At 47.9% G+C, this 25,756-nt stretch overlaps 1 long non-coding RNA gene across 2 annotated transcripts; it reads right to left on the bottom strand.

Annotated features, from left to right (window-relative positions):
* Positions 1 to 3,685: 3,685 nt before the first annotated feature.
* Positions 3,686 to 10,644, bottom strand: LOC108352461 (uncharacterized). 2 transcript variants are annotated; one of them, XR_005492036.2, is made up of 4 exons: positions 7,480 to 10,637; positions 7,028 to 7,286; positions 6,398 to 6,579; positions 3,686 to 4,285 (listed from the first exon to the last, which is right to left on the bottom strand). It is a non-coding gene; the product is annotated as an uncharacterized LOC108352461 (long non-coding RNA). The 2 variants fall into 2 exon arrangements; XR_010056574.1 differs by having other exon boundaries at positions 6,398 to 7,353; positions 7,480 to 10,644.
* Between the last annotated feature and the right edge of the window lie 15,112 nt (positions 10,645 to 25,756).

Genomic DNA, 25,756 nt, shown 5'->3' with positions numbered 1-25,756 from the left:
AGCTTCTCCTCCCAAGTGACTCGAGGCTGTGTCAAACTGATAGGCATTCCGGTTAGGGTTCCTTTTGCTGTGATAAAACACCATGAACAAAGCAATTTGGGGAGGAAAAGGTCCTTCCTTCCATGATGAGTAGGGGTGTGGAGGCATAAACCAAACAAACCCTTTCCTCCACAAGTTGCTTTGGTCATGGTGTTTTAATCACAGCAATAATAACCCTAACCAAGACAACTGTCATTCTGACCCAGCCCAGAGTCACGTGGGAGGAGAAGCTGCAACTGAAGAACTGTTTAGGTCAGGTTGGCCTCTGGACATGGGGGGACTATCTTGATTATTCATAAATGTAGAAGGGTCCTGCCCACTGTGGGCAGCACCACTCCCTATGCCATAGTGGACACAGACAAGCTCCCACTGGTCCCCACTGTTCAGGGCTCTATATATAGATGACTGGGAAGTTCACCTTGGTTTGCTGCTCACCTGACTGTGAATCTTTGTTTTTCAAATGTAAAAAGAAAAGTAGCAGGAGAGTCCACAATAGACCTCACATCTCCTGTCAGCAGAAAGGAGTGGTAGCCTAGACGCGAGAAGCAAAAAGTATTATATTTGGATTTGGCTGCCAATGTTTGTGAAAACTAAGAAACAAGGTTTCACTTACCCACCTATCTCAGTTGATCAAGATGCAGACAAGACTCTGAGAGGAAGGACCCCCATCAAGCAACTTCCAAGGATCAGCGGATGGCCAGAAGCCCAGTAACTTATTCTCCCCTTCTGTTAAGAGTCAGAAAACAGCGGGGCTGAGCGATGGCTCAGCTGGGAGAGAGGTTGCTGCGCAAAATGAGTTCAAGCCCCAGGTCCCAAGTGAAAGAAACACTGGGCACAGTGGGATGTGCTTGCAGTTCCAAGGTTAGGGAGATTAAGACAGGTGGATCCCTCAGGCTTGCTGGCCCTCCAGTCAGTCAAGCTGAACCAGTGGGCCCCAAGCCAGTGAGAGACCCTACCTCAAACAAGTGAAGGCCAGAGAGATAGCTCTGCAGCACTGGCTGCTCCTGCAGGGGGCCTAGGCTTGATTCCCAGAGCCGACAACCATCTGTAACTCTGTCTCTGTCTCCTCAGGCACCAAGCGCACCAGACTACACAAACTCCTTCCCTTTCCCCATACACTGCTCTACGGGTCATTTCAGTCCATGCTATGCAAGGTGAAAGCACACACACCATTAGCCTAACATCAGACACTGTACTACACTGATTTTATAGGGCTTGATACATCCTGTGACCTCATGAGATCAGACATGATGGTGGCCTCTTTCCCAATGTCACCTAGAAATCTTTGAGGGTATTGACATGCCAGTTCAGACCTCATGCTCCTAGGAGATTCTCCTTTAATTGACCCAACGTGAGGTCTGTCAGGTAGAATTTACTTAAAGCCCACGTTTTCCCTATTGGCCATTATATTTGAGCGGGGGCTGGGCTACAGAAATTATGGCATCAGTGTGACAGCAAGCGATGCAGAATGGAGAACTAACACCTTAAACCCATATTTTTTTAAGCTTCAGAATAAAGAAAATCCCAATGTATTTGACCAAGATTTAAAAACAGTAATTTTGCGCCCTCGAAATCAAATACTAAACTGAAAAGTGTTAGGTCCGAAGTGGGCGGGTCCTCAAAATGGCGGTGCTGATAACAACATCCTGAGGGCTCTGACTCAGTAAACGGAAGGACTGCTATTGGGTGGACAAGAGGCCTAGATTCAGCATCCCTAAGGGGACGTTCTGGTTACCGTGAACCCTCCTTTATCCACTCTAAAAGCCACCTAACTCAGGCAAAGGCCTCTAGTCCCCATCAATGCCAACAGCCTGTATCGGCTCAAAGACACCGCTCCTCCCCCACCCTGCTGACTATCCATATGAAACTGCTTGCTTTCCCACCATTTTGCTTCTCTCTGACCTCCCACTCCCACCAACCCCACAAAAGATAGCCTTGGCAGTTGGATCCCCAATAAATCTGCCTCTACACACAAGGGTGGCTCAGTTTTATGGTCTCACTCAGCCTTCACAGACAAAAAGAAAAAAAAAAAAAAAAAAACACTAAACAGCCAGCTTCCAAGAAAGAAACAGAGGTAAATATGGAACAAAAAGGAGGAGTGTGTCCATCTTCAAGTTAGTCTAAGCAAACAACAGAAAGTGCTGTCATATACCAAGAGTTCTGGGGAATCAACAACATAAAAATAAAATATCAATAAAAGAAAATTGACAAAAGGTAGAAAGAAATAATTCTCAGCAGAATGAATACATGTATCAAATAAGCTTTGGGTTGGAAAAAAAGCAAATCCAGCCTTTCTAGTAATTTTTTTTAAAAAGAGAAAGAAATAAAAATGGAACCAAAGATATACCAACCTTAAAATCTATTCAACTAGGAGAGACAAAAATAGAAGAAAAGGAGGGGGGAAAAAACCCACCCTTCCAGGCTGGCCAGGGTGAGGGAGCCGCTCTCAGCATGGCAGAGGAATATGAATTAGTTCCACCTTTCTAGAAAGCAATTTGGCAGAATAATCCCAATTATGTTAAAAATATATATGCATATGCATCTCGGCATATAAAAAAGACCGGGTAGATATAAAACAAATGTTAACAGCAATTTTCTTGGTGTAATAAGATTAGGGTGATTTTTATTTTCTCCTTTATGCTTTTCTGTAGTTTCCAAATTTTCACACTGAATACGAATCACTTGCATAACGAGGAGGAAAGAAAAGCAACGAAAGAGGGGCGTTTTTAAAAACCTTGTTATATCCTTTTGAAATGTACTTCTTATATTTATTTATTTATTTTTACTGCTTCACTGCAGAATGCTTGGTTTCGCTGAGCTTTTTTTTTTTTTTTTTCTTAAGAGTTTTCATCCTGAGAGTAGTCAGCCAATAAAAGAAACAGGTTATTCCAGTCTTTCTGGGGAGACAAAAGGAAAGAAAGAAAGGGAGGGGAAAGAGAGGGAAGAAAATAGGGAAGGGGAGAGGTGGGGATATAGGGAGGGAGGGAGGCAGGGAGGAAGCACAGTAGCTCTACCCTCAGCAGACTCCTGTGGGCTTTACCCTCTCGGATGAAGCACGCTAATCCTGGGAGGTTTATACTTGGTATTTTTAAGTAGAGACCTGCACTCATCCCTCCTGCACAGTATGCCATAGTAATTATTTTCAATTTGACTAGCTTTAGAATCACCTAGGAGACACACCTCTGAGCACCTTTAACAGAGAAGGAAAGGCCCACCTTCAGTGTGAGTGGAGCTGTCCCCTGGCCTGTGGGTCCCTAAGAAGGAACCATGAGCTGAGCATTGGTTTGCACCTCTCTGTGTAGTGTGAGTTTTCCAGGAGAGGTGTGAGCAAGCGTCCTTCTCACCAAGCAGGGCACTGAGGACCATTCCACCCAAGACTAACTTAGGAAGCACCTGAGTATATTGGAGCTACTTATAAAAGGATAGATGACAGACACTTAGAGAAGCTTGGGTGACTCAAAGCCACCTGCACCTCCCAAAAGCCCACCCCAGCATGGGCAGCTCAAGGAAGCTGCACCCAGCATGGTTAGTCAAAGAGCCTGCTCTCCCCAGCAATTGTTACTGCTGCTACAACCTTGCGGAAGGGCCTTCTTAATCTTGCAAGTTTCAGGCACTTCCTAGACCTTATGAATTGTATTGACCTCACAAGCCTTAACAGGTTTTATTTTCGTTCTGTATCTTAATGAGCCTCCCTCCAGCTCTGAAGGTTACAATGTGAAGGAAAGAACCATAACGTGCCTCAGTGTCCCGCCACCATGCCTTTCCCACTCAAACTGTGAGACAAAAAGAACCAAAAAACGTTGTACCTCGCCCTGCTTCTCTGCTGGGGTGCCTGAAGCAATGCTGGCTCACTGCTGCAAGAAGGCAGGGCAAAGTCTGAAGCGGAGAGTCCACAGTGGTTCGTGGTCTCCTGTGTACCTAGGCGCTGCCATTTTACCACTGGGAGGCAGGAACAGGGTTCCCTTGTCCACGCTCCCCCTCAGGGTGTCCGCACACCTGGCAGGAAATGAGAGGCCGAGCCATGGACTGGCAGAACCTGTCTGATTCAGACTGAATGCAGAGTACTGGAGAGGCTGCAAGCGAGAAGGCCTTCCTCGGGATTTCTAGGTGCGCTAGCTCTTTAAGATGAAGGTCTTCCCCACGGCGACCATTAATGATGAGATGGTCCTTGCTTCTTCATACTGGTCTATTTGATGATAGGTGTGAATGCATACACTTTCCTCCCGGTGAACCAGGGATTAAATACCTATAGGAAGGAATGCCCAGGAAGGGAAACTCATTGGCTGAACGCTGGAGGGGGCGGGGCATGGCCATCTAGGTACCTCATTGGGTGTTTGTGCTCTGTGACCCAGTGCCCTTGGTCCTCAGTGGGGTGTGGTAGTTACTTGTTCTAGAGCAGGTAGAGGCAGGAATGGTAACGAATGGCTCCACTCCTGTGGGTCTCAATTCTGAGATTCCCAGGGTTTGAACCCATTCAACCTTACCACTCTTATGCCTGTACAAGGTCCCACATGTCTTTCTAGGGGCTGTAGAGATGGTTCAATGGGAAAGATGCTTGAGTTCAGATCCAGGCACCCATGTAAATGCTGGGTATGGTAGTGCTCACCTATAACTGGGGAACTAGGACATAGAGACTGATGACTTCTGCTGGGGACTCACTGGCCAGCTAGACTAACTAAAACAGGATCAGTGAGAAATACTCTCTCAAAATCAAGGTAGAGAGAGACTGAGGGAGAAGCCCAGTGTCAACCTCTGGCCCCCATATGCTCCCGGATCAGTGTGCACTGACCAGCCCCCAGCCCCACTCCCCATGAACCTTCCTTCCTTCTTTAAGTTATTGTGGTCAGGCATTTTATCACAGCAACAAGGCAAATGTGAAGTACAAATTAACCGATGACAGCATCTGGTTTGTAGTGTTCAGCAATGAGAACTCACACTAGTCAGTGGGTTAGGTGCCCAGACTGAAGAAGCAGTGTTTCAAGAGAAATCTATTCCATGTGGAGAAAAGTAGGGCAAGGTATGTCCCACGCCATTGTTCCCACTTTAGAACCAGAGCCTTGGAAACTCAGAGCTAACAACGGACAATGTCCTGCTCCCTTCATTCTTGGATGTCACTCTCCTGCTGTAACCATAGGACAGAAGGATATCCATCCTCCTGTCCACTCATCCATCATCCATCTATCGATCACCATCCATCCATCCATCCAAGCATTTGTCCAAGCATCATTCCATCCATTTGTCTATTCATCCATCTATCTATCCATCCATCAATTCATCTACCTATTCATCTATCTGTCCATCCATCTGTTCATTCATCTATCCACCCATCTACCCATTCATCTATCTACCCATCCATTCTCCTGTCTATCCATCCATCCACCATCCACTTATTCATCCACTTATTCATCCATCCATCCACCCATCCATCTACCATCCATCTACCCATCCATCATCTATCCATCATCCATCCACCCACCCATCCATCCACTCATCTATCAACCCACCCACCCATCCATCCATCCGTCTACCTATCTGTCTATCCATCCATCCACCCATCCATCCATCCTATATCTCCCTAACAACTGTATCATCTTCCACAGTCAAGGCACATGAAGCTTCTCATGTCATGGCAGCACATTGATCATGGGAAAATGTGAATACCATCTAAATTTCTCTGAACTCCACATGCCCAGTCACCAAGAGGCTGGGCACAGGTAAGGCTGCCTGAAAGTGGGCCAAAAAAGAGATTTTACCTGCCAATGCATGCAGAATGGAAGTCTGTCTTTCCTGTGATATTTTCTAACACCAGGTTACATATTGGGTGCTTATCCTTATGACCAGAGACATTGGCAGTCAATCTCCCGAGAGCTAGGGCTCCTAATGCCCCTTGCCTCCACTACCCTGCTTTTATCATTACTGCCAACACAGCCATACACTACTCTGAAACTGGACACGCACTCTTCATGCCAAGCCAACTATCCCAGAATGAGGTCTGCACTCTCAGAGATATATCTGTGTACTGTGACCGGTGAGTTGGGGGACTCTCCACAAGGGGCTGGGAGGATCCAAACAGAAGTGTTTGCAGATACAAGTCTGTCATTTGCTACAGGGGCTTGTCTCTTGCTTTTGCTAGGACGCTCCAACCAAGTGCTCCTAAGTCCCAATCAGAGGGTTTCTGATGATGCCACTTGCTCTTGCTCACAACACCCCTTAATGCCAGCCAGCCAAAGCCAGCCATGTGCCCACGTCAGATCCTAGGAGATGGCAAGAGCGGCCCTGTTAATAGATGGGATGCTTCCCACTGTTTGATAGCCAACACCTTGGTTTTGCCTCAAAGGAGGAAGAAGGGAAGACCGACCTGCCATAGCTGTAGCCTTCCTCTCTTTGATGCTTTTGCAATGAGGGAAACTGAGGCTGGCTCTATCCTTATCCTAGGCTGTTTATGCCACAGGTTAGCAGGCCACTTCCAACACTTGTCCTCAGAGTGCTCACCTGCAGACTCATACCAAACTCTTCATATCGTGTGAAGTCCGCTCTCTACTGCAAATGGAACGCCATATACCCAGGCTCTACTGGGCAGTCCTCCATCCTGGCCTGCCCTAGCTTCAATGACCACATATTCCCCAAGTACCAGACACCCTTTCTCCAGCCCTCTCCCCATCCTCTCCTCCTCCTCCCCACCCTCTTCCCTTCCTCCCCCTCCTCTTCCCCACTCTCTTCTGCTCCTCTTCTTTCCCTCTCCTGCCCCTTATTTCTTCCTCCTCTCCCTCTGTATCACTCTTTCTCCCTCCTTCCCTCTCATTTCTCCCTTCTTCCCACCTCCTTCCTATTCCTTTTCCTCTTTCCTTTTTCTTTTCCATGTTTTTCCTACAGGCAACCCTGGCCTCCTCTCAGTGCCTTGAATGTCTCACCTAAACCTTGACACAGGACACTGGTTTCTGGCACCCTGGCCTCTCCCTCATCTGGTGATTAATTTTCTATGCCAAACCTAGTGTCTGTGCTTTTAACTCCCTGGTTCGGTCCATGTGTCCCTGTGTGTTTTCACGGATGCGAATCTGTCCTTCCCAGCAGCATCCCCGATTATAGCCAGAGACCCGCGGGGTGATTGCTTCATCTGTCTCCTCCGCTCAAACCATAAGCTCCCTGGGAACCAGAGCTGTGCAACACGGTAGTTTACAATTCCCAGGTTGTGTCCCTCGTTCCATGTGTAAGCCAGAGTGACGACAGGGTGTTCCTCTAATTTCTTTCTGCAGCAGAGAGAGAGGATGGCAGAAGGAAATCCAAGATCAACCACTGTGAAGAGCATCACAACACCTATAACCACAAAATACACGGATGTGATTTCAGGGGAAACATTTCCCTTCCCAAGTTGTGCTATAAAGTGTTTCCAATCGCCTCTTCAGTTAAGAACAAGGCAGATTCCACCGATTATAAACTTACCCGCAGCTGGGAGAACAGCAGATGAGCTGCAAGTGTCCACTTGCATGAGTGCAAATCTCAGGCAGTCACGAGAAGCACCTTACCCACAGTGCACTGCAGCAGACTCTGTCTGCATAATGTGCCCATTCCTGGTGCTGACTGGACAAGAGATGAACATCTCTAAAGATGACCCAATCAGATTTTACTGCCTGGGCACATGACCAAGGAACCCGGGGTCCTGGTGTCCAACAGCTCTGATCCGCCTAGGAGATGAAGGTAGAGAAAAGCCTTTGTGGAAAGGAAGGCGGGTCTTCCTTGTTTTCTCTTCAACCTTTCTGCTGCCCTTACACACCTGCCCCTGGAGTCCGTAGCACTCCCCAGTGCCACTCTCCAAACAAACGCCCTTCAGAATTTCCAAGGTCGAGAACATTTCTACAGCTGTGGCCCCCAGAGCCAGGGTAACAGGTGTATTGATTTACCCCTCCACCCCCCGGCACGAATGCGTGCTTGCACATGCTGCAAGTGTTTTCTTCCATTGTCCTTTAAGTCTCACACGCTCCTTGTCCCTTCCCTCTAATCTCCTCCCTGGCTTTTATGTCCTTCTAAAATGTACATATATATTAGGATATATATGTGCAATATACAAGTGCTTTAACGTTCCCTTGCTATTTCCCCTCTGGAATAGCACAGCTCCATAAAACAGAACTTTTGAAAACTTCCTACACAACATAGCCATCCAGAAGTAAAAGACCATTGTAAGTCATAAAGGTGAAAAGAAAAAAAAGCCACACAGCAGAGAAGACAGTCATAATGTGCATGGCCAAAAAAGGGTTAAATGCAAGAATACTTTCAGAAACACAAGGCTGGGAGGTATCTAGTTAGAGAAAGGATCTGCCTTACAAGCTCCAGAGCCTGAGCTCCAGCCACAGAATCCATATATACAGGCACGCACACACATACACATGCCCAGGCATGGTGACACATGATCACAATCCCAGTGTTGGGGAAACTGAGACAGGCTGGTCTCTGGGACTCAATGGGCAACCAGTGTAACCTACTTAGTGAGCTGTCAGCCAGTGAGAGATGTTAACTCATAAAACAAAGTGGATTGTATCTGAAAAGTCACCCAGGACTGACCTCTGACCTCCACACGCATGCACACAAGTGTGCATCCCACACAAACACACTCACACAAAGGACACTGGAAACCGAATGAGAAATGAAATAAAAGAAGGGGATGCCCATGAGAGGAATTGAGGAAGAGCAAGAAGAGGATCTGCCAACCAAGAAAAGCGATCCAGGCCAAGAGAAAGGACATACCCAAAAATGATTGAGTCCTATAGGGATTAGGCTAGGGGAAGAGAAGCAAAAACTCAGTCCCTATGAAAGGGAGGTTTAGTGTAAGAGGTAGGGCGCGAGGTGTGCTGGGAGGAGCCACAGGTACAGAGGGATGCTGGGAGAACTGGGAGGAGCCACAGGTACTGAGGGATGCTGGGATTGCTGGCCAGTGTCCTGTGTTAATAGAAACCTCAGCCATTTGTCCTGGATTTCTGAAACCTAACAGAAACCCAGGTAAGAAATCCTCTCAGTTGTACTCAAGGAAATGTAAACTAAAACAAGACAATATTACACCCATCCTTCCAGGAAATATGTGAGCATGAGATGGTTTTTCACCCCTCCCTCTCATTAATTAAAAGAGCACCATTGGCATGTGATGCCTCTGGGAACTTCAGATAAAGCAGAAACACAACAGAATCTCCATCCTTCCAGAGTTTGGAGACTGAACGTAGTAATAAAAAGAAAATGCCTATGGTGTCTTCACTTGTTCTCTATCACCGTAACCAACAGCAACACACAAGGGGAGGATATATGTGTTTGGCTTACAGGTTACAGCTCACCAGAGAAGGAAGCTGGGATAGAGACTCAAGGCAGGAACCTGAAGGTGGGAACCGAAGCAGAGGTGGAAGGAATGCTGCTTACTAGTTTGCTCACCTGCCTAGGAATGGCACCGCCCACAGTGGGCGGTGTCCTCAGACATCCATTAACAAGGCAATGTTCCTGTAGATATGGCCATAAGCCAATTTGATGGAGACAATTCCTCAACAGATTCCCTCTTCCTAGGTGTATCAAGTTGACAACTTAAGCCAACTGACAGCACAGTGTATGGCCGGTTAGTGAAATCTGTTAAGGTAAAAATTTAAGGCAGAGAAGGACATGAAATTTGTGGGGATGCATATGAATTTCCATTTTTAAGTAGATTGACCAGAGGAGGAAAATAAATACAGAGAGTGGCAGGGATGGCTCAGTTGTAACAATGCTTGCTTTGTGCCTGTGAGTGTGGGTTCCTAGAACCCATGTAAAATGCCCGGTATGGTGATATGGGTCCGTTAACTCAATAATGGAGAGGTGGGAGTTGGAGACAGGAGGATCTCTGGAAGTTCACAGGCCAGTTAACCTGGCCAACTTGTTGAAGTTATAAGCCAGTGGCAGACTCTGTCTCAAACAGAAGGTGTAGGTTCCTGAGAAACCATCCCAGATGTTGTCCTCTGACCTCCACCTTTATGCATGTATGCACCCACGCTCACAAGAATGAACATGCATGCACATGCTCACACACACACACACACACACACACACACACACACACACCTGGAGGAATCAGACATGATTCATGTAATATCTAAGAAGCATCTTCGATGAAGAGATTGGCAAACGCAGAGGTCCTGAGGTAGAAATTCACCTCTGTCCTCCATCAAAGATCAGGAAGAAGTGAGACAAGGTGGCTGTCATTTGCGATCCCTGCACCCCAGAAGCAAGAGGACCAGGCTGAGCTACAGGGGAGACCCTGCCTAGGATAAAAAAAAAGAAGAAGAAGAAGAAGAGAATAGTGGCTGGAGTGGCAGGGATGGGGGACGACCTCACGGAGACACAGTAGACACAAGTCTTTGGGTCCTGGTAAGGGCTTTGGGTTTCCCTCAGTGGGCAGGGATGTTTACATGTTTGTTCACTGATAAATTCCCGACATCCATATGAGTGTCTGACACATAGCGGGTCAATAAACAGTTGTAAAAATAGATGAATAGTGGTAAAATAGAGCTATGAAATAGTTAGGCCACAAGGCTCAGTGGGGCTTTTAAAGGCAGATTAGAGAAGACTATGAAGTGTAGGCTCTCAAGCTGGTATCCATGGCTGTCCCATCCTCCACACCTATCCCCTCTTCCCCATCCTCATCCTTCACCATCCCCCATCTTCCATCCCCCTCCATCCCCCATCCCCTCACCCCACCCCTCATCCTCCAGCCTCCATGCCCCATTCTCCATCTCTCCTTCTCTTACACACACACACACACACACACACACACACACACACACACACAGAGAGAGAGAGAGAGAGAGAGAGAGAGAGAGAGAGAGAGGGAGAGAGGGAGAGAGAGAGATTGCAGCTCTACATCCCCGTTGGACATTCATGAGAGACGTGGACGGCTCTAGCCAATGGGAAGCAGCATGGGGGTGTAGTAGAGGCTGTCAGAGCTCAGAGGCCATGGAAAATTCATGGAAACAAGGGCCATGGTGTGAAGGAAGACGCATTGGTAGAAACTGAGAGGAAGACCGCTGGGGAGATGGAAATGGCCTTCATGCCCACCCTCAACCACATGCAGGACCCTCTCTGCCCAGAGTGTGTGCTGAACATGCATTCTTGCAGGGAACAGTCCCATTCTGCAACCCGTGGTGACCCCACTATGCCATATGCAATGGGAATTGGTCCCCGCCCCAGTAAAGGCCCTGGCCTAGACATTGAGTGGGTGCTAGTCAATGAATTTATGCCTGATTCATCCAGTGCCCGCCCCCTCCCCATCTCAACTGTCTGACTGAGACTCCTGCACTGCGTTCACATGAAAAGGGCTACACAAAGTATACATGGGTAGTTGGATAAATGGATGGATAATAGAGAAGCCGTGTGTTCGGCAAGTGGTACAAGGAGCCCAGAATAGCCTTGGCTGAGTTATGGTCAAGAATAGATTTAAGGACTTGAAAGGTGGCTCAGTGGTTAAGGATGGTTAAGACTGCTCTTCCAGAGGTCCTGAGTTCAAATCCCAGCAACCACATGGTGACTCACAACCATCTGTAACGGGATCTGATGCCTCCTCTGGTGTGTCTGAGGACAGCGACAGTGTACTCACATACATAAAATACATAAATCTTTAAAATAAGAAAAAAAAGATTTAGGGGTTGTGCAGGGGAGAGTTCAGAATGGACTAGGGGAAACTCTCTCTGTGGGCTTCAGTTTGTTTCCCTGCAAAGTGCTAGTAAACAGATTTGCTACGTTATGCTGTGTCTAGGGCACAGTACATGCTCAGAAAACTACTCTGTGAACATTGGGGGCCTTTGTCGTGAGATGGGGAGAGGAGCTGGCCTACTGACTCTGGGGGAAGTCACTGAGATGTGGGGTACTGTGGGGGCCCCTGGACAAGCAAGGTGGGGGCTCTACCTTGCAGGGGCTCTGAACTGGGACTAAGGAGATAGATAACTCCTTAGCTGGGTAGAAGTGTATTAGACCATGTGAAGGGGCTTGAGAGATGGTTCTGTGTGTAAAGAACTTGCCTGGCATGGACCTGAGCTTAATCCCCAAAATCCACTTTAAAGGCGGGACATGGTGCTTCATGCTTGTGATCTCAGCTCTGGGCAGGCAGAAAAAGAGAGATCTCTGGGATTTCCTGACCAGTCAACAGTAAGAGACTTCATCTCCAGACAAAACAAAACAAAACAGCTGCCCTCCAGCCTCTGGATATCCCCACTCACACACCCTCACATGCACACATAGATACACAAAAAGAAACTAACCTATTGAGAGAGGGCCCAACCACTGACCTAATTAATTCTGTTTCACTTCCCTCTCGTCTGCTTGGTTCTGAGTTATTCTTTCTTCCTTGCATCTTGGCTTTCGGGGTCAGTCACAGGATAAACACCTTCGAAGCTGAGATTAAAAAGAAAATTTTCCTACCCACCAGTGGAAGGGATTTTTTTTCTACACTGTGAATAACTGTCTTCAAGTGAATTTGTTGTTTAGATTTGATTTTTTTAATTACAGAGAATTAACTGTAAATCTCTATAGGGTACAGTGCGATGGCTGAGACAGGTACACATCTTGCCAGGATCAACGCAGGTATCCAGGCTTCCCCACATCTCAAATACTTGCCATTTCTTTGTGATGAGGACATTCAAAAATCTTACGTTCTGACTACCTTGAATAACCCCATGCACTACTGTTAACTGTATAACCCTAACAGTCCTCGGGAACTAACTCTTCCTTTCTGCCTGTGATGTTGATTGGCAGTGACAGGAATGAACCCGAGATGGTGTTGTAATGAAAACTGATCCAAGGACAGACAGACAAACATCGCATGACTTCAGCTGTAGAGCCCGAAAGAGCTGAGTTCACAGGGGCAGAGCGCAGAATGCTACTGTGAGCCTGGGAAAGGCGGGTGATGGCTGCCTGTCAGGTGGCTCCGGCCTCACTGACTGGAGAGCTGACACTTGAGGACCAGTGCTTAGGTCATCAACCTCTCCAAGCTCACGCTCCTCACTCAGTCACCTCTGGGTCATCCAGTTCCACGAGTCTGAACAGGGCATGGGCAACTTCCTGTTTAATGAAGATCATTTATCTTAATTGTATGTCTGAAGCAATTTCTGTTGATAGCGACCCACGCAGGACTCTGTAAGAAAGCGGGACTTCAGGGGAGGTTATCCGGGGCTGGAGGGGTGGGCTCAGCAGTTAACACACACCACTCTTGCAGACGGCCCAAGTTCAGTTCTTAGCACCCACATCTGGCAGCACACATCTGCCTCCAACTCCAGCTTTGGGGGATCAGACACCCCTTCCTGGCTTCCAAGGTCACCTTTACTCACATGCACATTCATACACACACACACACACACACACACACACACACACACACGCTAAATAATTTTTCAAAGAACATTAGCTCTCCTTGCTTGCATGAGTTTCGTGTTTCCTATTTTTAAGTATCTGCCTGTATTTATCAAGCGTTTTACAGGGGCGGGGGATTCAGTTCAGTTTGTAGAGTGTTCACCTTGCTTATTTCTCCAAACCAGGGGAGGCTGTTTTCCTTATACTAAGGATTAAAGTACCAGGCCATAAAGACACCAGCCATAGGTCCTAACGCAGTGAGAGTCTGGACTGACACTCCTCCCGAAATGTGCGCCCACCAGCAAACCACATTCCAACCCCTCTTGCATTATCCCAAGTTCAGGCTCTCTCTGAAATGCATGCGCATATATTAAGAAAACCAGTATCTAATTTCTATGTGCAGGACACTTTTGCCCGGGGCTGCGTCGTACAATTTGCTTACTTACTGTGCACTTTCAGGAGCATCTGAGGAGAGGGGACCTGGGGGCCCGAGCTCTGTTTGTTTTCCTGCAGATATTCATATTCCCCCACTACCTACGTTAACAGATTGAGACTCACGGGCATTCATGAGTGGTGTCTTTAATACAGCTCTGGAATATTCTCTCTATAAATTCTTAAGAACGGGCTTATGGATTGCCTATTACCTACTGGCATTATGGGCTATTAATAAATCAGTTACGGGGATGTCGTTGGGTTTTTTTTTTTTTTAAATTGAATTCCTTCCTTGGGTGTCCCCGTTCCAAGCAGCTAAAATATCAGTGAGAGGTGAACCCGCCCTGTTTTCGTGAAGGCTGTGATTTCCATGGAGCAGAGGCAGGGAAGTGGGTTGGGTGGGATCCGAAACGGTTCAGATGGAGGAGGGAAGAGAAGTCCCGGCCCTTACCAGATGGGAGTTGTTGCAACATTTTAGTGCCCACCATCAATCTCCCAGCATCCTCCAGCAACAGAGGCTGAGTCCACAGCAGCCTGCTGTCTGCTCTTACACCCCCCTGCCATTTCTCTGTCCAGACTTCTCCTGGCTGGCTATGCCTTTACCACTTGGCTGCTCAGCATGGCATCCTGGGGTGCAGCTGCTGGGTCCAGGTGTGACCACCCCACCTCCCTGACTCCAGTTCCCCAGCTCCCTGGGCCCCTCCCACATGCAGAACCCACAGAGCTTCCTGCCCTTTCCAAGCTAATGTTCCATTATAGAATTCCCTTCTATAAGGCATGATCTGGAAGTCTCTGGGAGTTTGGTGTCTTCCTTTGCGAGTGGCTTTCCCAGAAGCCTTGCCCCCTCCTCACCTCTCCTCTTCCTCCTCCTCTTCTAGTCTGTGTGTGTGCACGGCGTGCATACGTGTGTACATGTATGTTTGTGTGTGCATGTATGGGTGCTCGAGTACATGTGTGCACATGTTTGAGGCGGTCAGCGGTTGAGGTTGGCCAGCTTTCCCAATCACTCTCCACTCGACTTGCTGAGGCAAGGCCTCTCCTCAAATTCTCAGCTTGCTGATCCTGACTACTGTAGCTGGCTAACCCTCGGGGAGTTTCTTGTCTCTTCCAGGATTACAAGCGAGAATCGGAGTCCACCCAGCATGTGCAGGCTCCCTGGAGACCTGACCTCTAGCTTGCCCATCTGTGAGGCCAGTTAGCCACTGAGGCTCTTCTGATTGTCTTCCAGGGGCAGGACTCACAGCTGCCTAGGATGGGTACCCAACCCCACACTGTGAGATTGGCTATTGCCTACATCACTGGAGACCCCATGGCAGCAGGGCTGTGACCTGTTATTGCTGTACACTGAATTGTTTTCTTTTAAAGAATTATTTATGTCTATGAGCACGCTGTCACTGTCTGTGGCCATACCAGAAGAGGGCATCAGATTTCATTACAGATTTTTATGAGCCACCATGTGGTTGCTGGGAATTGAACTCAGGACCTCTGGAAGAGCAGAGCCGACAATCCTCTCCTACCAGCCTTCTTAGATCTAGGATGACAAAAGAACACACACACTCACACACACAAGCACACTCATGCACACACATACACACACACAAGCACACTTATGCACGCATATACACAAGCACACTTATGTATTCACACACACATAAGAGCACACTCATGCACTCACACACACACAAGCACACTCATGCACTCACATACACACACAAACACACTCATGCACACACATACACACAAGCACACTCATGCACGCGCACGCACACATACACTTCTCCCTGGACTGAGCCACTATGGTCTGTAAATTCGTTCCCTGGAAACGCACTTCCTTAAATGGGCCCTGTAGTCACTTTAGAATCTCATCTCATTGAGCCTGTTCTCTCTGCCCCAAACCGTTGCAGCTGTCCCTTATGCCCGAACAGGTCACTGAGACTAGTACTGTTTGGTCATTGTCCTACAGAAAGTTTCACTGACAATCAGCTGTAACTAGATGCAGGAAGAGTGGTTCTGGAAACAGACCCAGTGCTACACAGAACTACTGCTTATTATAGTAAAGCACCTCACATCTGGACGGCTCAATCAGGGCGTGTCTCTCTGGTAGCTCTCCTCACAGAGACCTGCTAGGAGATGCAGTGGGTGTGGCACATACCTGTTATCCCAGAACTTGGGAGGAGGCAGGGGTCTTATGAGTTTGAAGGCAGCCTGTGCTAAATAGTGAGCTCTAGGCTATCCCTTTGGACAAGAAGGAAGAGAGAAAGAAAAGAAAGAGCAGGAGGGTAGGAAAGGACTAGTGTTCTCCTCAGCCCATTCATAGGCAGTGCTTACAGATATAACTCAGTCCTTCAGTGATTCTAGATTCTAGAACAAAGTCTTCTGAGGTCATGTAGAACAATTCCCACTTGAAAATATGCCCAGCATCTTTATCAACACTGTATTATTTATGTCTCCTGTGGTGGTTTGAATACGCTGGGCCCAGGGAGTGGCACTATTGGAAGTCGTGGCCTTGTTGGAGTGGGTGTGGCCTTGTTGGAGTGGGTGTGGCCTTGGAGCAGGTGTGGCCTTGTTGGAGTGGGTGTGGCCTTGTTGGAGTGGGTGTGGCCTTGTTGGAGTGGGTGTGTCACTGTGGACATGAGCTTAAGACCCTCATTCTAGCTGCCTGGAAGCCAGTATTCTGCTAGCAGCCTTCAGACAATGATGTACATCTCTCAGCTCCTCCTGCACCATGCCTGCCTGGATGCTGCCATGCTCCTACCTTGATGATAATGGACAGAATCTCTGAACCTGTAAGCCAGCCCCAGTTAAATGTTGTCCTTTATAAGAGTTGCTTTGGTCATGGTGTCTGTTCACAGAGATGGAAACCCTAACTAAGACATCTCCTCAACCCCCAAGCGGTAGCCAGAACCAGAGTCCATCCCTAACAGATTTGAGGATGCCAGTGTGCTGAAGGCTAAACACTGTTGGCCAGCAGCAGCAGTCACTCAGCGCTGGGATGGTTAACGTCATGGGTCAGTTAGACTGGACTGTGGTGTGCCCTGACGTCTGGCGGGCTGCGTTCCTGAGTACGTGACACCCCCATTCATTCATCTCTTACTTCTCAAACTTCATTTCTTCACTAAGTTCAGACCTGAGATTCGGACTGGAGATTGTGGAGTTGTTACAGGTGACCAGGCACAGGCGGTAACAGTGATGATATTTAGCTTAGTCACAAAGTCCTATGGTGAGGATAGGGTGTGGAGTGGCCCAGGCATTCAGTAGGCACTGGTGGCCTCTGGGTAGGCAGTAAGGGGAGAGCCAGTGAGCAATATTTTTCCCAGTCTTAGTGGTGACTTGCCCTTCCATTTATGACACGGTCTCTTAGCTCTGCTTTGCAGGTGAGTTCCAAGAGTTAGAACCAACACGTTCTTTCTGACCACATAAGTGAGAAGTCTGTAGTGACGAGATCGCTGGGTGCAATGAGAAACCTGGCCCCACGGTCAGAAAAGAGGCTGAGGCTCTAACTTGAGATTCAGTGGCATTAGCTTGGGACGCAGTCGTAGGGCGGCAGCAGGCTGTGAAAGGTTCCCAGTCAAGATAAGGTCGAAACCCCAGTCAGTGACCCTGAAAGGGACGGTAGGCATTTCCCTAAACTCCCAGGAGGCCAGACCCCTCTCATGGAGCCACACCCCCCCCAGAGAGGCTTGTGGCCATCAGTCAAGTAGAAGCAGGACCACGCCCTCCAGCATGTAGATGAGGTCTTCCCAAGCTCTCAGAACAAGCCAATAGGGTACCTACTGTCAGACCCTGACCCACCCCAAAACTGTATATAAGAATCCTATCCAGAAGGATTAAAGGTATGAGAGAACTACTCCATTGTTTGAGAGCTTCTCTCGTAAGAGTTGTAACACTGCCGCTTAGGGAAGAAATCGGCTCTCCCCAAATCGCCTCCAGAAGCTCCCCGGCACCCCTCCCTGGCCAGTCAGTCTCCTGCTGGCTCAGCCCAGCCTATGTCTTGGAGCAACTGAAGCAACGGAGATGGAAGTGGAGCAGCTACAGCAATGGAGGCAATGGACTCCCTCCCTGCTCGAGTTCTCTCCCCTTCACGTGAAACCCCTGCACCCAGGGCCGGCCAGAGATCTCCATGGAAGGTCTCCAGTATGAAGGACAACACCCAGTAACAACGTCATCTCTCTTCTCAGGCCTCAACAGTCACATGCGCAACCGGGTCACATGAAAGACAAGTGGAGACTTGGGACTTAGGAAGAATTAGGTTCTAATCCTACCTCAGAGGGCTAAGCCCATGTGGCCACATAGTGGCTGCACCCCTCTAGTTATTCAGCCCACCCCACCCCACCCCCATTTTTGCCTTCTTCCCTACCCTAGGCAAGAAAATCAGGTCTTCAGAGGTGCCTGAAGACAGGGATGGCTATGGCCAAGGAGAAGACATCTCTAGGCAGACAATCTCCCGAGACGGAATCAAACACCCTTTACTACCTGCCTCAGAGACGAGATGCAGGTGCTCCAGCAGCCACCACTGTAACCATGAGGAAGAAAGCCACCCAGAGAGAGCTTCGAAGGCTGGAAGCAGGAAAGCGCAGAGCCCGAGGCCTCGGAGGGTACTCTTAGAAAGCAGCAGGTTTCCTGTTTCCTGGACCAGTTGACCCCGCCCCCAATGTCAAACGTCATATCCGCCTGCCCTAACCATCACACTTCAGTTACCCACAGATGTCCACCCTGATACCTGACCTTGAGTCAGCTGGTTGTTTGGGTTCAGTGGGTTTTAGGTGTGCTTCCCAGTCCTGTCAACAACCCATTTCAGAAACGCAAAAGCCAAAACACAGAGAAGGTGAGCAATTAGCCCAACATAACACAGCAAATGAATTTGAGAGCTCTCTCTCTCTCTCTCTCTCTCTCTCTCTCTCTCTCTCTCTCTCTCTCTGTGTGTGTGTGTGTGTGTGTGTGTGTGTGTGTGTGTGTGTGTGTGTGTGTGTGTGTGTATCTGTCTGTCTGTGTATCATGACTGGCAGACACACAGTCACAAACATAATTTTCACCCTGCCCAGCACACCAGTGCAAGGGGATACAACCCCGAACCACTCACATACAAAGCAAACACTCTATCACTGAACTAAGTCCCCAGCCTTAAATTTGTCCTCCGGAGCCCAGGGCTCTTAATTATAACTTGCATTTTGTTCTCCTGAGTTTCTGTTCTCCTGTCTATAAAATAAAACAGCAGAGAACAGTCATGTGAAGAAGCTTAAGACTTTTGGGCTTAAATCCTAAGAATTATCTATTCAAATCCTGCATCTATCCCTTAGTGCTGTGTGACTGAAGAAAAATCACTAAACCTCTCTGAGCCTTGATTTCCGTTTTAGTAAGTCTTGAACAGAGGGGTCTATCTCATAGAGCTGATCTAACCATCCTGTTAGGATGCTGATCAAACACAGAGCCCGGTGTGAGGTTCTCTGTGACTCAGATGACCTCTCCTGGCCCCTCAGGCACAGAGTTTCCATAGCATCTGTGACTGCCTTGATGCTTAGCGTCCTCCCTGAGAGGAAGGAACTGCAGCTGCCTTCTATGTACACAAGACAAATTGAATCCAGGAATGTTTCATCTGAAACCAACATTTTTTGTTTTTTGTTTTTTAATTGTTTACAACTCTGATTACTCCCGGCCAGGGCTACACCCAGACATGCGGCCCCTCCCTGAGGCTTCTCTGGACCCCAAAGCTCTGCAGAAGATGTCAGAAGCCTGAACGCAGCGGGGAGGGGCCGCAGGAGAGGCGCAAGCTTCAGAGGGTTACAGAAAACAATGAAATCGTAATTTTTTCACAGCAGATTTCATCAGCGTTGCTTGAGTGCACTCCATTAGGTCTCATTTATTAAATTTTGAGGAACATAATTTAGATATAAGATTCTGGACAAACAGGTTTTGGAATAGCTGATTCCGGGTGCATCGCCGGGCCCCCATGCGTGGAAAATAGGCTGGTGTTTTTCATTTTGATGGTCTCTGGAGAGACCTCATCTACAGCTCGTGTAGGGAAAGGAGAGTAGAACTGGAGGACCAGAAGGGGCTCCATACCATGCTTTGGAGCTCCCACTGCCTCCCTCCCCCACCCCCATCCCAATAGCCATTTGGAGAGATTCCCTGCCCTGTAGCATAAAAATCTCTCAGGTCCAGTAGGCACACCTCTCCATGTTGTGGGATTTCTAAGCCAAGAGGACGTGGGTGGGCAGATGCCAAGGACCCACACAAGACAAATAGCTCCTTTGTTCATTGTGGGGTCTCCATTGTGCCTCCTAAGACGCTCCTTCATTATCTTACAATCTCCTAATTGCTAATGTCTCCACAGCAAAACATAAATCAGGATCTTTTGGGATCCTGAAGTGGTCTACACTTTTATTTTGCAATCTTAAGGTCACTGGGGGCCCTCCCAACCTACACCAAGTCCCAAGGGCTTCCTCTGCCCTCTAAGTTCATCCTGGCCATTTATGCAAACAAGAGATGGGGAGAACTCCAACACAGGCCCCAGACTTAGTCTGTAAACATTACTTCCTGCCCATCCCTGAGCCACACAAGACATTGAAATGTTTTGGACAGGAAAGCTGACCCTGAGGGAGATGATGTGTGGCTAATTCCTCAGAATTGAGACATCCTCTCCAGGAAGTTGGAGAAAAGCTTGGGCATTTTATAGAGCCTGTCTTAGGGTTTTACTGCTGTGAACAGACACCATGATCAAGGCAACACTCATAAGGACAACATTTAATTGGGACTGGCTTACAGGTTCAGAGGTTCAGTCCATTATTATCAAGGCAGGAATATGGCAGCATCCAGGCAGGTATGGTGCAGGAGGAGCTGAGAGTTCTACATCTTCATCTGAAGGCTGCTAGCAGAATACTGGCTTCCAGGTAACTAGGATGAGGGTCTTAAAGACCACACCCACAGTGACACACCCACTCCCATGAGGCCATACCCACTCCCACAGGGCCACACCTCCAACAAGGCCACACCTCTTCCAACAAGGCCACACCTCCTCCAACAGGGCCACAGCTACTCCAACAAGGCCACATTTCTTGATAGTGTCACTCCCTGGGCCAAGCATAACAAACTATCACAGGGCCCAAGGGGGTCAGAAAGCCACCTCAGTCACAAGGCTATTGAGGTAGAAGCAGTTGTTGGGAAAGAGTCTCTTCCGTGAAGGTACCTGCATATTGTTCAGTGATCTCCAGGGAGGGATGCATCCTCCCCCAGTCATTGCCCTCGTTGAGGTGTGTTTCCTGATAACACAGATGCTTCTGGGTCATCTGTGCTCCTGTAAGAGACCCCAGTAAACTCACCAGATCGCTGAGTTGGGCCCAGAGGAAATGGTTTCCTTGGTCTGTCCACAGTAGCCTAATAGACATTGGCTCACATCTCTCCAAGAAAGTCACACAAGAGAGGGGTGCACTTGTCCCAGGATCACTTGGAGATCCAGTGGCAAAAGTGGGGATTAGGCCCTGATGGCAATCAGAAGATTAGAGTAACAAACTTTAGATGCAGAGCTCTTTGCTATACTCAGTTCCAAGGAGAGTTTGACCTTTTGTGAGGACATATCCAAGGTTAGACCTTGGGACAAGATATACACAAGCTGGGATACAGAGGAGGGGATGGTGGGGGCTTGTAGACTCCTGATAGATCCAGAACCCTGAATCGTTTCTCAAATTCCAAGGGGAAGAACACCCTCTGTTTGCCTGGTATCTGGCTTTGGACAACTTGGATTGGTGTGAGAGCCATGATCCCCATGAGGATGTTGTTTACAGTGCAGACTTACTCAGCTTCCCAAGCAGAGGATGCGGCTGTCTTGTAGCTAAGACTTTAAATCTGGGTTCAGAAAACATTAGATAAATGCCAGATTGGCTCCGGTTCAAATCCCACCCCCACCACTTGCTGCTCCCTGACTCCTCTTATACATGGAGCTAATTCCAAGCCCCACATCCTTTCCTTGTTTGATCTACAAATATCTCACAGTTAGGGAACTGCCCACCTTCCTCCCAGACTCTCTTGGTCACTGGCAGCCCTCTCACTGAAAGCCATTGATGATGGAGTCTTGCTCCTGTAAGCCTCAACAGACACAACCAAAGACATAATGTGCACCGGCAACCGGAACCATCATGTAGTCCGCCCAACAGAGTGAGACACAGCTGTCCATTCCATTCATTCTTTGGTGGGTATCAGTAAGGCAGGACTCTACCTCCCAAGCTCCCAGGGTCTTCCTAACAGGATTAAGGTCCAGCTTCCTGAAGAAGCAATAGACAGCATGATTATCCATCTCTACTTTTCTTTCCCACCATTGAACACAAATCCTCGTCTCCAAGGCTGCTTCTGGAGAGATCCAAATGAAGAATGTCCCTGTTGTTCATGAAATCTCAGGCATGTCATTGAAGCCCTAGGTTTCCTCATTCGTAAATAGGACTTCTTTTCGTATGGCGCCATGTTTTTGCACATGAGGTGAGTCCAGATGAGCTAAGTCGAGCTTTGAAAGGTACCCAGTAGTCAGAGAACACCGGAAACAATGGCTCTTACTATGCTCAAGGTCTAGAGAGGGGACCTGGCGACTCTGGGACTTCAGTGCAATGTTTGCTTCTTAGAGCAGATAGTCTCTGGGCCCAGAAGGCAACCTTTCTACTGTGTTCTTTTCATTGTGCGTTACAGCTAGGTTCTCCTGGTTGCCTGGAGCTCGCTCAAGCTCACACAAGCAAGGACGTCTGGTTGTGGGATATAGATGATCATCTCACACCATCATTGTGTGCCAAGCAGGGAGCAGAGTGGTGGCAGGGGTTCAGACTGGAAGACACTTTCTAATGGCCGAGCTATACTTGTGCTTCTCCGGATGGTCGTACATGCCCTCTCTCGAAAGATCCACCACTAACACTGTCTCCACCACAGCCCCTCCCTCTCTCCCACTCTTACTCCTGTTTGTGTAACTCACCAGTCCCACTGAGAGCCCTGTGGGTTCTAGTCCAGTTGGGAAATAATCAAAGGAAACACCCCTCCTATGTCCAGTTTGGGGGCATTCTACAGTATGGGCTCTCCTGCCTTCCCATACCACACAAGCTTAATAAGAGGGCTACGGAAAGTGTGTCACCTTACAAAGAAGAACCAAAAGCAAAAGCGGCCATGCCTCAGAGCAGGACAACTCAGGAAACAGGTTGCAGAAGACATAGATCCAGGTGTTCTCAGGCATTGGCCCCAACACCGCCAACACACCATCTATTCATCCCCGGGAAGACTGACGGGGCAGGGGTGGGCTGGAGAAGAGTGAAAGCTGTTGTGTGAATGGAACCATGTGGCAGACTGAACAGCACACAGGTGAAAAGATTTGTTTTCCTGCATTCACAAGCCAACCAGCTCTACTAAACACCTAGTTAAAAATCCCCGTTTACCCTCATTCCATAAAGGGGCAAGTCATAGGTCATGGGCTGGCTGATCACTAGCACACTTGGGACTATCTTTAGTCAGCCGCCTCCCTCACTAGAACACCCTTGAAGAGTAAGGGACTGTACCCAAAATGCTTGCTGCTACAACCCCAAGATCTGGAATTTGGCTGTTGGTTCCAGGTATGAGCAATGATTGAATGATTAAAGAGAATTGAATACCTGAGTGAATGAATAAATCCAACAGATGTTCATGAAAAGCCCCCTCCCTTGCTAAAGCACTAGACACCCCCTTCCCGTCCAGTCTTGCCCATAGAATCATCTCAAGCCTCAAATGTGCACAGCACCCTGGGAGAAGCCCAGCAGAGTAGCAAAAGTGTGCTAACCTGGAAGGAAACTGAGTGAGCAAGGGCACAGCCTCCCAACCCCATCACCAAAGCAACTTAACCCAGCGTTCCTTCCAGCCACATACTGCGAGTTTCCTCAGAGAGTATGACCGACACAGTTTTCTCTGTATAATTTCATTTCCACCAATGCTTCAGCCCCTCTTGAGACTGAACCACTCCCCTGATCACATGACTCTGAGCCCCTCGTGAATGTCCATAGACAGAAACTCTCCCTCCAGTTTGCTCCCGTGGGCATTAGTTAACAGAAATCTAAGCCAGGCCTGGTAATAAAAACAGCTTGTGCAAATGCTCATTTAAAAGGATTAAAGTACCCATGCCCTAATACATGGGTGCAAACTAATGACCCTAAAATATGGACAAACACCCATGAGATCTCAGACTTTACCCAGAATGGAGACAGGATGATACAGGAAGCACACAGTAAAGTCAGTCCCTTTGGGAGATGGATGTGACTTCACGGCTGAACCCAACACAGGGTCACAAGGTAGCTTTGCAAAACAAGGTGCTTGTTGGTGTGATTGGAACGAGGTGGCAATGCCTAGATGAACCACACACAGGACTTCGAATTATCCTCAGCAGTAGGCAAAGGCTGTGGAAATCCTAATGGAGAATACACAGGGCAAGTAAATCAGACCCAAGGAGCTCTTGTAAGATCAGAGACAATAGGTGTTCAATAAATAGTGGGCATGAACGAGATGCAATTCATACATCCAAGGCTGTGACAGGTAGAGACCTGGAGGGACAAACTCCTCAGCGAGAATCCCCAGTACCTTGATATTGATGGGCTTTCTGCATGCAGCCAAAGTCGGGAGGTTGCAGCTCTGGACTTGGGGAATACTGGTTTGTTCTTCAAGACTCTTAAGACCCACAGAGCAGCCAAAGTCATGGGGCTGTAGCTTTGGACTTGGGGAATACTGGATGTGTTCTTCAAGACTCTTAAGACCCACAGAGCAATAGAGTCAGAGTTAGCCTTCATTCCCACATGGCTCATGGGATGAGAGACCAGAGCAGATCCCTCCATTTGTACTGATCTCAAATACCCTTATTTTTCCGTCCATTTTAAGAAAAAGCTTTGCTGGGCACAGCACTCTTGGTTGACAGATATTTACTTGTGGGGCCTGAAATATACATAATTTCCTGCCTTCCTGCTTTGAGAGCTTTTATGGTGATGGGTCTGACATCCTTCCAGTATCTCTGCTTTTGTGCGTGAGTCTGGTTTTCCCCTCTATGGATTTTAGATTCCGTCCTTACTTTGTATTTTTGACGTCTTCACTGTGGCTTGCTGTGGGGACGTCCTTCTCTGCTCATGCGTTTGGGTATAAATGCCTCTTGCGTTGGTTGTCAACTTCGTTCCCTAGATTGGCATACTCTCCTGCTATGACTTTTTTTTCCCCTATGATAATTTATCTACTCTATTCGTTGTTTATCCCCCACTCTTTCTGTCCCATGGGTTCTTGAATGTATTCCAGAATTCTTGGAATTATTAGTCATGTCCATTGACTTTTTTTCTTCACATATGACCAAGTGTATCCATGTCTTGCTTTGTCCTGAGTCCCAGGATATGGTCTTGTCTGTTGATGGCGCTTTCTCATGTTTTTTTTTTATTTTAATGGGTTTTATTTTCCATTTCCAGAATTCCTGTTTGGCTCTTCAGAGGTGTTTTCAATCTGTTGCTGAATTTATCGTCTATATCTCATACTTTCTCTCCCCCACCTTGTGGTTCCACTCACTTTAGATGCCATCCTGTCATGATCTTGACTTAGCCAGTTAGGGTTACCATTGGTGCAATGAAACACCATGACCAAAAGCAAGATAAAGAGTAAGGGTTTGCTTGGCTTACACTTCCACATCATAGTCTGTAGGATGACGTCATCACACAGGTGTAGGCAGGTACAAGATAGAACGAGGCCTGTCATTGGATGAGAAGGAAGGATGGGCAGGAGAAAAGTTTTGGAGAGAGGAAGAGACTGGAGCAAGGTGGAGAAGTTGCCGGGAGAACATGGAGGCTGCTGTTAAGATTCCTCTCTGCACATTTACAGGTTGTTATGAATATTCGTAAGGGATGGATGTATATGGAGTTTTTGTGTGCCTAGATGAGCAAATTATATATTATCAATTGGATCAGAGGTTATGGTGTTG

Source organism: Rattus norvegicus, chromosome 12, assembly GCF_036323735.1.
Source record: "Rattus norvegicus strain BN/NHsdMcwi chromosome 12, GRCr8, whole genome shotgun sequence".
Classification (NCBI taxonomy): Eukaryota; Metazoa; Chordata; class Mammalia; order Rodentia; family Muridae; genus Rattus; species Rattus norvegicus.
The sequence above is the reverse complement of the archived record's forward strand: the minus strand, read 5'-3'. Positions and strand labels throughout refer to the sequence as shown.